Below are 7,605 nucleotides of genomic sequence, written 5' to 3' on the forward strand. Positions count from 1 at the left end.
TGAGAAAAATGCCAAGCCCTGGAGCTGATTTTTTCCCCTGATTCTCAGACTCCGGTTTATCTACAAGATGACATTGTCAAGAAGAGCAGGTCAGGTTGGAGCAGCATCTTTGCAGAACAGGGTAGTGGTGAGCTTCAAGCTAACGTGCACTTAGAAAAGGGGAAGAAGAAAAAAAGCCAGAGGGGAATAAATTGCTTTTTTCCTTGGGGAAACTCTGCCATTTCAGTTCCAGGGGAAATACTTAATTCATGAACTAAGCTTGTGAGAGAAATGATTACACTGGGTCCCAGTGGAAAAGGATCTGGCCAACTCTCCCATTGCTAATAAAAAATTTAGGCTATTTAATATTTGCCCTCATGGGGGAGAAACTGGATATTGCTTATCTAATGCTAAAACACTTCCAATTTTACTTGACCTGGTTGATTTTTGCTTATTCAGCAAGCACACGTTGAGGCCAGACCGTTTGGTTTTTGAATCAATCAACTGTTTTCCCCAACAAACTACCACTTGCTATAAGCCTAGTTCTATTTTTCTTCTGCTCCTGCCCTAACTCCCTTTCACTTGATGGCCTGAACAGCGGAGTTTCAAGTTCACCTTTCCATTGTAGCTCTAAGCCCAGCTCTTTGGCTGAGTTTAGACAGAGTCATAGTGTGGACTGGAACAGTGTTCCCCAAACTGTAATGTACCTCCACATCACCGGGGGAGCTTGTTAAATACCAATCAGTAAGTCCTGCTGAGGCCCCAGGTTATGCACTGCTGACAAGCTCCCAGGTGATACTGAGGCTGGTGGTCCAATCTTTTTTCCTATCTGTCCAGAAGCTCTGGAAAAATCCATCCTCTGCCAACCTACTTCAATTTCCACTATTAGAGATAAAATCATCAGAGTTTGGGAGCTCTTTTGTCCATCCAGAGTTTCCTTTAAAAATGACTTTCCCAGGGGTACAAGGGTAGTTCAGTGGTAGAATTCTCGCCTGCCATGCAGTAGGCCCGGGTTCGATTGTGGTCCATGCACTTCCCCCAAAAACGAACAAACAAGCAAACAACAACGACAACAACAACAAACAATTTCAACAAATGGTACTGCAATAGCGGTTACTCACATGGAAAAATAATGAAATGTGACCCCCGCCATATAGCATACAAAAAAAATTCACTTTCCCTAGAGGATTATTATTTAATACCTCCTCTCAGCATTAGAGTGAGGGACTAAGTTTCAATTGGTTGAAATCCAAACCAAGATGGAATGAGTCAGGATTTGTGGATACTGAAGAAACAGACAGCAGGGAACACAGAAAGAGGCCCATTGATGGCACCATTCTCCCACCCCACCCCCACCCCAGTGAAAGGAAAACGAACAAACAAAAGACAAGCTGTTCTTTTTTGCCCCTGAGGAGTTACAAACCAGAGGATGTTACCTAGTGGTTAAGCGAACACTCTAGGAAATTACAAAATTGGAGTTAAATTCCAACACTGTATCGGATTTGGGGGCAAATTACTTAACCTTCCCCACCTGTTTCTTAACCTGCAGGTTGAAGATGATGCCAATATCAACCCCTATGTCGTGAGGATTAAGTGAGGTGTGCTAGGCATCTAGTCATGTAGCTCTACTTGTTACTCAAACTATAATCAAAATGTAATTAACAGTGCCTGTAAAGTTTGCCAACTTCAGATTAGCAGGGCTGAAGTTTTAGGAATTAAATGAACTCCAGTTTAGTGGTTGGGGAAGGAGAATGTATCACACAATTCCCCAATCTCTTTCTGTTATTAGTTCTCTGTATTTTATGCTCCTTGTCAGCTCTGTCTTGAGTGATGTTTTACTCCCTCCTTTCTTCGCTGTTTAGTCCTGTCTAATTCACTTGTAGCGATTTCCCTTAGGGATATTTCACATTTAAGAAGGAAAGAACACCAGTGGTTACAGAGGAAACCTGATGAGATACTGTTTCAGTTTGCTAAAGCTGCTGGAATGCAATATTCCAGAAATGGATCATCTTTTATAAAGGAGATTTATTAAGTTACAAATTACAATTCTAAAATGGTTAGAATGTCCAAATTAAGGCACCAACAAGAAAATAACTTCTCAGAAGAAAGGCAGCCGGCATCTGAAACACCTGTCAGCTGGGAAGGCACGCAACTGACATCTGCTGGTCCTTGTTCCCTGTACCTTGCTTTCAGCTTCTGATTCCAGTGGCTTTCTTGCTCTAAGTGTTTGTGGGTCCTTTTTTAGCTTCTACAGGGCAAACTCTGGATTTCATTTCTTAGCTTTGCATCTCCTGCAGGCGTTTCTGTCTGCATCTCCAAACATATGTGTGTAGGTTCCATCTCTCTGCTCTCTGCATTCGCTCTGAGTCTCTTTATGTGTTCTGCCTTTTATTTTCTTCACAGAGGATTCCAGTAGAAGAATAAAGGCCCACCTTGAATGGGCAAGGTTACATCTCCATGGAAACAGCCCAATCGAACTTCCCACCTAAACAATATGTCTGCCCCCACAAGATTGTATTAGGAGAACATGGCTTTTCTAGGGGTACATGACAATTTCAGACCAGCACAGTTACTTTTCTTTCATTTGCCATTTCCTAGCCAACCTTGAGCAAATGACTTTTCCCACCCTTGGTTTCCAACTCTGTAAAGCAGGAGCAACAACAGCTATTGCATAAGTGAGATATTATATATGGTTCCTGGCACATACTGGACCCTCAATAATTTTAAGTTGCAGTCCCTTCTATCTCAAATCCCTTATCAATGTCCCTCCACCTCATTGCATCAAATGGCCATGCACCTTGGGAACAAATAGACCAAGCTAAAGATTGATTATAGCCTTATTTCTTCATGTGTTCTCCAAATTTGAAATATTCATTATTGTTCTCTTAATTCCTGCCTAAGCTGGTGCTGCCAACTTTTCCCCCAAATCATAGTAGCCCAAAGAACGGTTGTTGGAAAAGCTGAGTTGAATGTGATGCTTTGGAACTGTTTTTATTTTTTTTGCCTAAGAATAGATCTGAACAGGCCAAAATCAGATTTCTAAGGCATTCAGCCTCAAGATGGGGTTTGCTCTCAGAAATGGAGGTGGTAGGGGCAGAACTCTGGCAGGGGCACAGGACACCTGGAATAGAGTCCCCCTCATACCCCTACATTGCAAACTGAGCCAAGAATCAGGAGCAAAATTGCCAACATATGCTTGTTTTCCTGACAAATGATACTCAACATAGGCCATGATGATTTCTCCAAAATTCCACTAAATATAAATTTTGTTTTATATGGTCTAGCAGATGGGGCCCAAAAGCTGCAGAGCAGAATGGCTGTACAGTATGCCATACGTCATGTTGGTAGGAAGACAGGCTCCATGTGTCTGTGTAGGGAAGAGAACCGTGAGAAAATAAAAATAAAATCCAGTCTATGCCTAGGTGTTTTGGAGGTGAGAAAAATCATAATTTGGAAATCCAAGTATTGGCAGTCTGATTTTTTTTTGGATAGGAAAGAAGTGCTGAGGCACCTGGTAGATAGAATACTAATGAGGTAGTTTGGCTTTTCTCAATTCTCTCATCCCATCTAAATCTCAGTTTCCTCATCTCTAAAATGAGGGAGGGCTTATTTGGGATTAGAGACTTCAAAGAAAGTTCATTCCACATATTAACTCTGATTTATGGTGGTAGCTGCTAACAACACTGGCCTGAGAATTCTGAGACTCTATCTGGGTTGAGGCCGCAACAGATAACCCCTGACATGAATCTAGGGTAGAAAGAGAGTCCTTAGGATCATGCCAACCCCTTGGAACCCACATGAATTAAATGTTCTCTGGAGTCGCTTGCATTCTTAATATCAAATCTAATTTCCCCACCCAGAATGAAAAGCATGCAGAGAAGGCACAGCAGAAGATGGAGCCATGGATGTGGATGTGACTGGGAAGACCCAGAACGTGGAGAGAGCCACCAAACGATTACCCAGGAGTGTGGCTGCAGTTGATAACGGCCTGAAAGTTGGCTTTGCCTGCCACTAAATGCCATATTCAAATTCAGCTTATGTGACACAGAAAACAAAAAACGTTAAAAAAAATTGTTTAAAGCTGTAGGTCTTCATCATTCCCTGAGTCTCCTGACAAATGTGGTGGATTGCACGGTGAACCTCAAAAAGAAATGCCCGTGTTCTATTCCCCAGAACCCGAGAATGTGACATTTGGAGAAAGGTTAATGCAGATGTGATTGTTAAAGATATTGTGATAAGATCAGCCTGGATTACCTGGGTGGGCCCTAGTGAATTTGTAAGACACAGAAGATAAGGGACACACAAAAGGAAGAAGTGATGAGATCATGAAGCTTCGAACAGGTTGGACAGATGCAGTCAAGTGCTTAGAATGAGGAAGCATAGGAAGGGGTGAGAATCCTCCCCTAATGTCTTTGGAGGGAGCATAGCCCTACTGACATCTTCATTTCAGACTTCCAGAACTGTGAGAAAATAGGTTGTCTTAAGCCAGCAAATGTATGTCATTTTGTTATGGCAGACAAAGGAATCTAACATAGCACCTGCAGAGGAAACGGTGGCCAACAAGTGGTTTGGGGTGGGGCAGAGGACGAGCTCATGCTTTTTGCAGAGGACATAAACCCAAATCCTCCCAGTTTTCTCTGCCTTTCCAACTCCTTCCTTTAAACAGAATGTCTTCTACAGCCCCAGAAAAAAAAGTATCTTGCTTGGTCTCCCTTAGGCCTCACCACTCATCTCTGACAACTTGGACTTCAGACAGCCTTACCCAAGCTGCCCCTCAGGCCCACCTGACATCAGCCAACTTCTATAAACCAATTCAGTTACCAGCCTAATCATTACTGGCTATTTGCACAAAACAAAAAGTATGTTGCAGGAGAACATGCTTCCAAGCTAGACTTCCTCCCCTTTATTACTTAAATCACAACTTAACTATTGCAGATATAAACATTGCTGGAACATTACACAAAAGAGAGCTCCCTCCCTTTAATAGTGTCTGATAAGGAATCTCTTGTCTCTAATCTGCAGTTAATAATGCAAATTTCATTATTATGGTTTCCTAATTGTAATCTATGGAAGCAGCAACTCACCATAAGAACAAGAGGTCCAAACCCTCAAGTTCTTTCGATGTTAGTGCTTCTGCCTATTTTGTTGTAATGATGTGTATCACTTGCACATACTGAGAAGATCTGAGTTTCACCATATACCAGACTACCCACTCTGAAACTTTCACTGTCTACCTCTACTTCTAATTTCATTGCACAGCCACTTGCTTACACTGGGGGCTCACTAGGAAAAGACAGACCAAGCTACTTTGAGAGCATTGCCTCAATGGGGGTGTCCCATCCCCACCATCACAGAACAGGATGAGGAACTAAGACATCATCAGGCTCTGACTTCTGGTTTTACAATGAGAGTTGTAGCAAGGAAAAACTATCCCATAGATTCAGAATATCTGAATTTCTATTGTAGGTCTACTATTAACCCATCTGATAAAGGTTAATGAGAGGTTGAATATACAAATATACAAATGTCCAGACCATATATAAAAATGGAAGTCAGACTATAATCCCTATAACAATTGACCCAAAATTGGTAGGACTTCATCAGTTACTCCCAGCTGCCCAAATTTTGACTCCTACTTCCAATGTAGGACCAACAGGAGAAAGCCAAACATGCTCCTCTAACTAATCACACAGGATGTCTTATTTCTATTTAATTTTTAATTTAATTTTTTTTATTTTTAGGGAAGGGAGAAGGGAAGAAAACAAGAATAGAGGAAAAAAGGCAGAGAAGGAGAGAAAGAAAAAGAAAGAAAAGAAGGGAGAAAAGAAAGGGGAAGGTGGGAAGGTAATGTGGGCAGAAGAGCACCACTTTCCCCAACTGTCCTCAAAATCTTCATCCAGATCATATTAGAGCGAAATATCAGAGGAAGTTGCATTCACTTTCCATCTGGGAGCTGATCACTTCTTGACCTATTATTCAAAGCAACTCAATCATCTCGTCTGAGCCTAGACATTGTCATCTTTATCAGAGTCACAAAATCGAGATTATATTGTGTCTGGTTTTGTCCCACTCTTAGTTAGCCCACATCCACCTTTTCCATGCCAACAACTTCAAATCAGGGCATATCTGGAGCCTTCCCTTGTTTTCCACTGGAAAGCATTCTCACTACTCTGCCTGCTTTTGAATCTCTGCTAAATCCAAGTGAATTTGTCATAGCAAGCTCTGAATAAATCACCTTTACTTGTTCTCATTTGGATGTTCTTCGTTTGTTTCCATGCTAATAATTACTTAAAAACTGTGTGAAAGAGGTTTCTCAACTATAAGAAGTGAATAATAATGGTGTCTTTGCATGATTATAATGAGAACCAGTTATAGAGCTAGTCCAGCTCCTGTCACCTGTAAAGTTCTCAGTAAATGTTAGTTACAATGAGTCTCATTGTTATTATTTTATTGTTGTTACCACCCTCTCCCAGGAGACATAATGATTTGTTTGCCTATGTCTCCCTCCACCGTTTCCATTTTCCTTCATGTTTGCTCACACAATTGCTAACAGAGAGACGAAGAAGGTGGAATATGTACTACACGGACTTCTAGTCCAAGATGGTGGTATAAGGTGCTCCAGGGTGATGTTCCCTAACAGAATCTTTGAAAACCTAAGAAAAACTGACAGCAACATTTTTTTCAAAACTATAAAAACAGTTAAAGAGTTGGAGGAAATGGGCAAGTGCCAAATCAAAGAAATACAGCTTATAAAATGACAGGAGAGGTGTATGCTAGGGTGCTTAGATGTTGGTGCCAATCTAGTGGGTGGCAGCATGAAAGATTGAACCAGAAGTACATCTCTAGTTCACCCTCCCAGAACTTGCCCTGCAGGCAGAAGCAGTGTAAGGAACTATTAAGCCAAAGTATCTGGGAAGGGGGTCTATTTCACAGGAAATAATGGGAGCATTCAAATTCCTGTAAATATGGGGAAATCCTAAGACCAGGAACAAGTCCAAGCCTAGAACAATATGCAGGCTCAGAAAAATGGAGAGAAACTGTACTTCACTTTCACCCCAAGGCTGATATTCTTGATAGTAGGGCTAAACTATGAAAAAAAAGCACCAGCCAATGCTGAGCCAATTTGCAAAGGTAGTATAAGGTGTTTTGTGCCATTGGTTTGTTTTTGATAGTATCTGAAGCTGAAGAAAATCTTTGCATTATAACTAGATGGATACATACTTAAGGAAGACTCAGCTCAGGGACTGGATCACAGACTTAACACTTGAACATACTGCAATGTACAGTATGCAACAAAGACACAGTAAATGATGGACCATGAAGAAAATGATACAAATTCAGGAAATATCAGTAAAGAAGACCAATCTCTGAACATGGCAATCAACAGCTTAAAAAGATCTTCAGTATGCCCAAGGAAATAAAGCAAAACACAGAGAAAGAACTAAAGGATATCAGAAAAATTCATAAACAATATAAGATCTCAATAAAGAGATAGAAAATTTTTAAAAGAAACAAAGGGAGTTGGAGACCACAATAACTGAAATTAAAAATTCCCTAGAGGGTTTCAATAGAAGATTAGAGCTGGCAGATGAGAGAATCAGTGAAATCACATTGAAATGAATCAGG

General features: G+C 41.0%; 1 long non-coding RNA gene across 2 annotated transcripts in view; it reads left to right on the top strand.

The window, feature by feature from the left end:
• The window catches only part of LOC143685050 (uncharacterized), a 95,978-nt gene extending 89,770 nt beyond the window's left edge, over positions 1-6,208 (top strand). The window contains exons 3-4 of one of the 2 annotated variants that reach the window (XR_013176345.1): positions 3,840-4,368; positions 5,721-6,208. This is a non-coding gene — a long non-coding RNA (uncharacterized LOC143685050). The remainder of the gene's footprint in view (positions 1-3,839; positions 4,369-5,720) is intronic. The other variant, XR_013176343.1, reaches the window with a different exon arrangement.
• The last annotated feature ends 1,397 nt before the right edge of the window (positions 6,209-7,605 follow it).

Source organism: Tamandua tetradactyla, chromosome 1 (assembly GCF_023851605.1).
Source record: "Tamandua tetradactyla isolate mTamTet1 chromosome 1, mTamTet1.pri, whole genome shotgun sequence".
Lineage (NCBI taxonomy): Eukaryota > Metazoa > Chordata > Mammalia > Pilosa > Myrmecophagidae > Tamandua > Tamandua tetradactyla.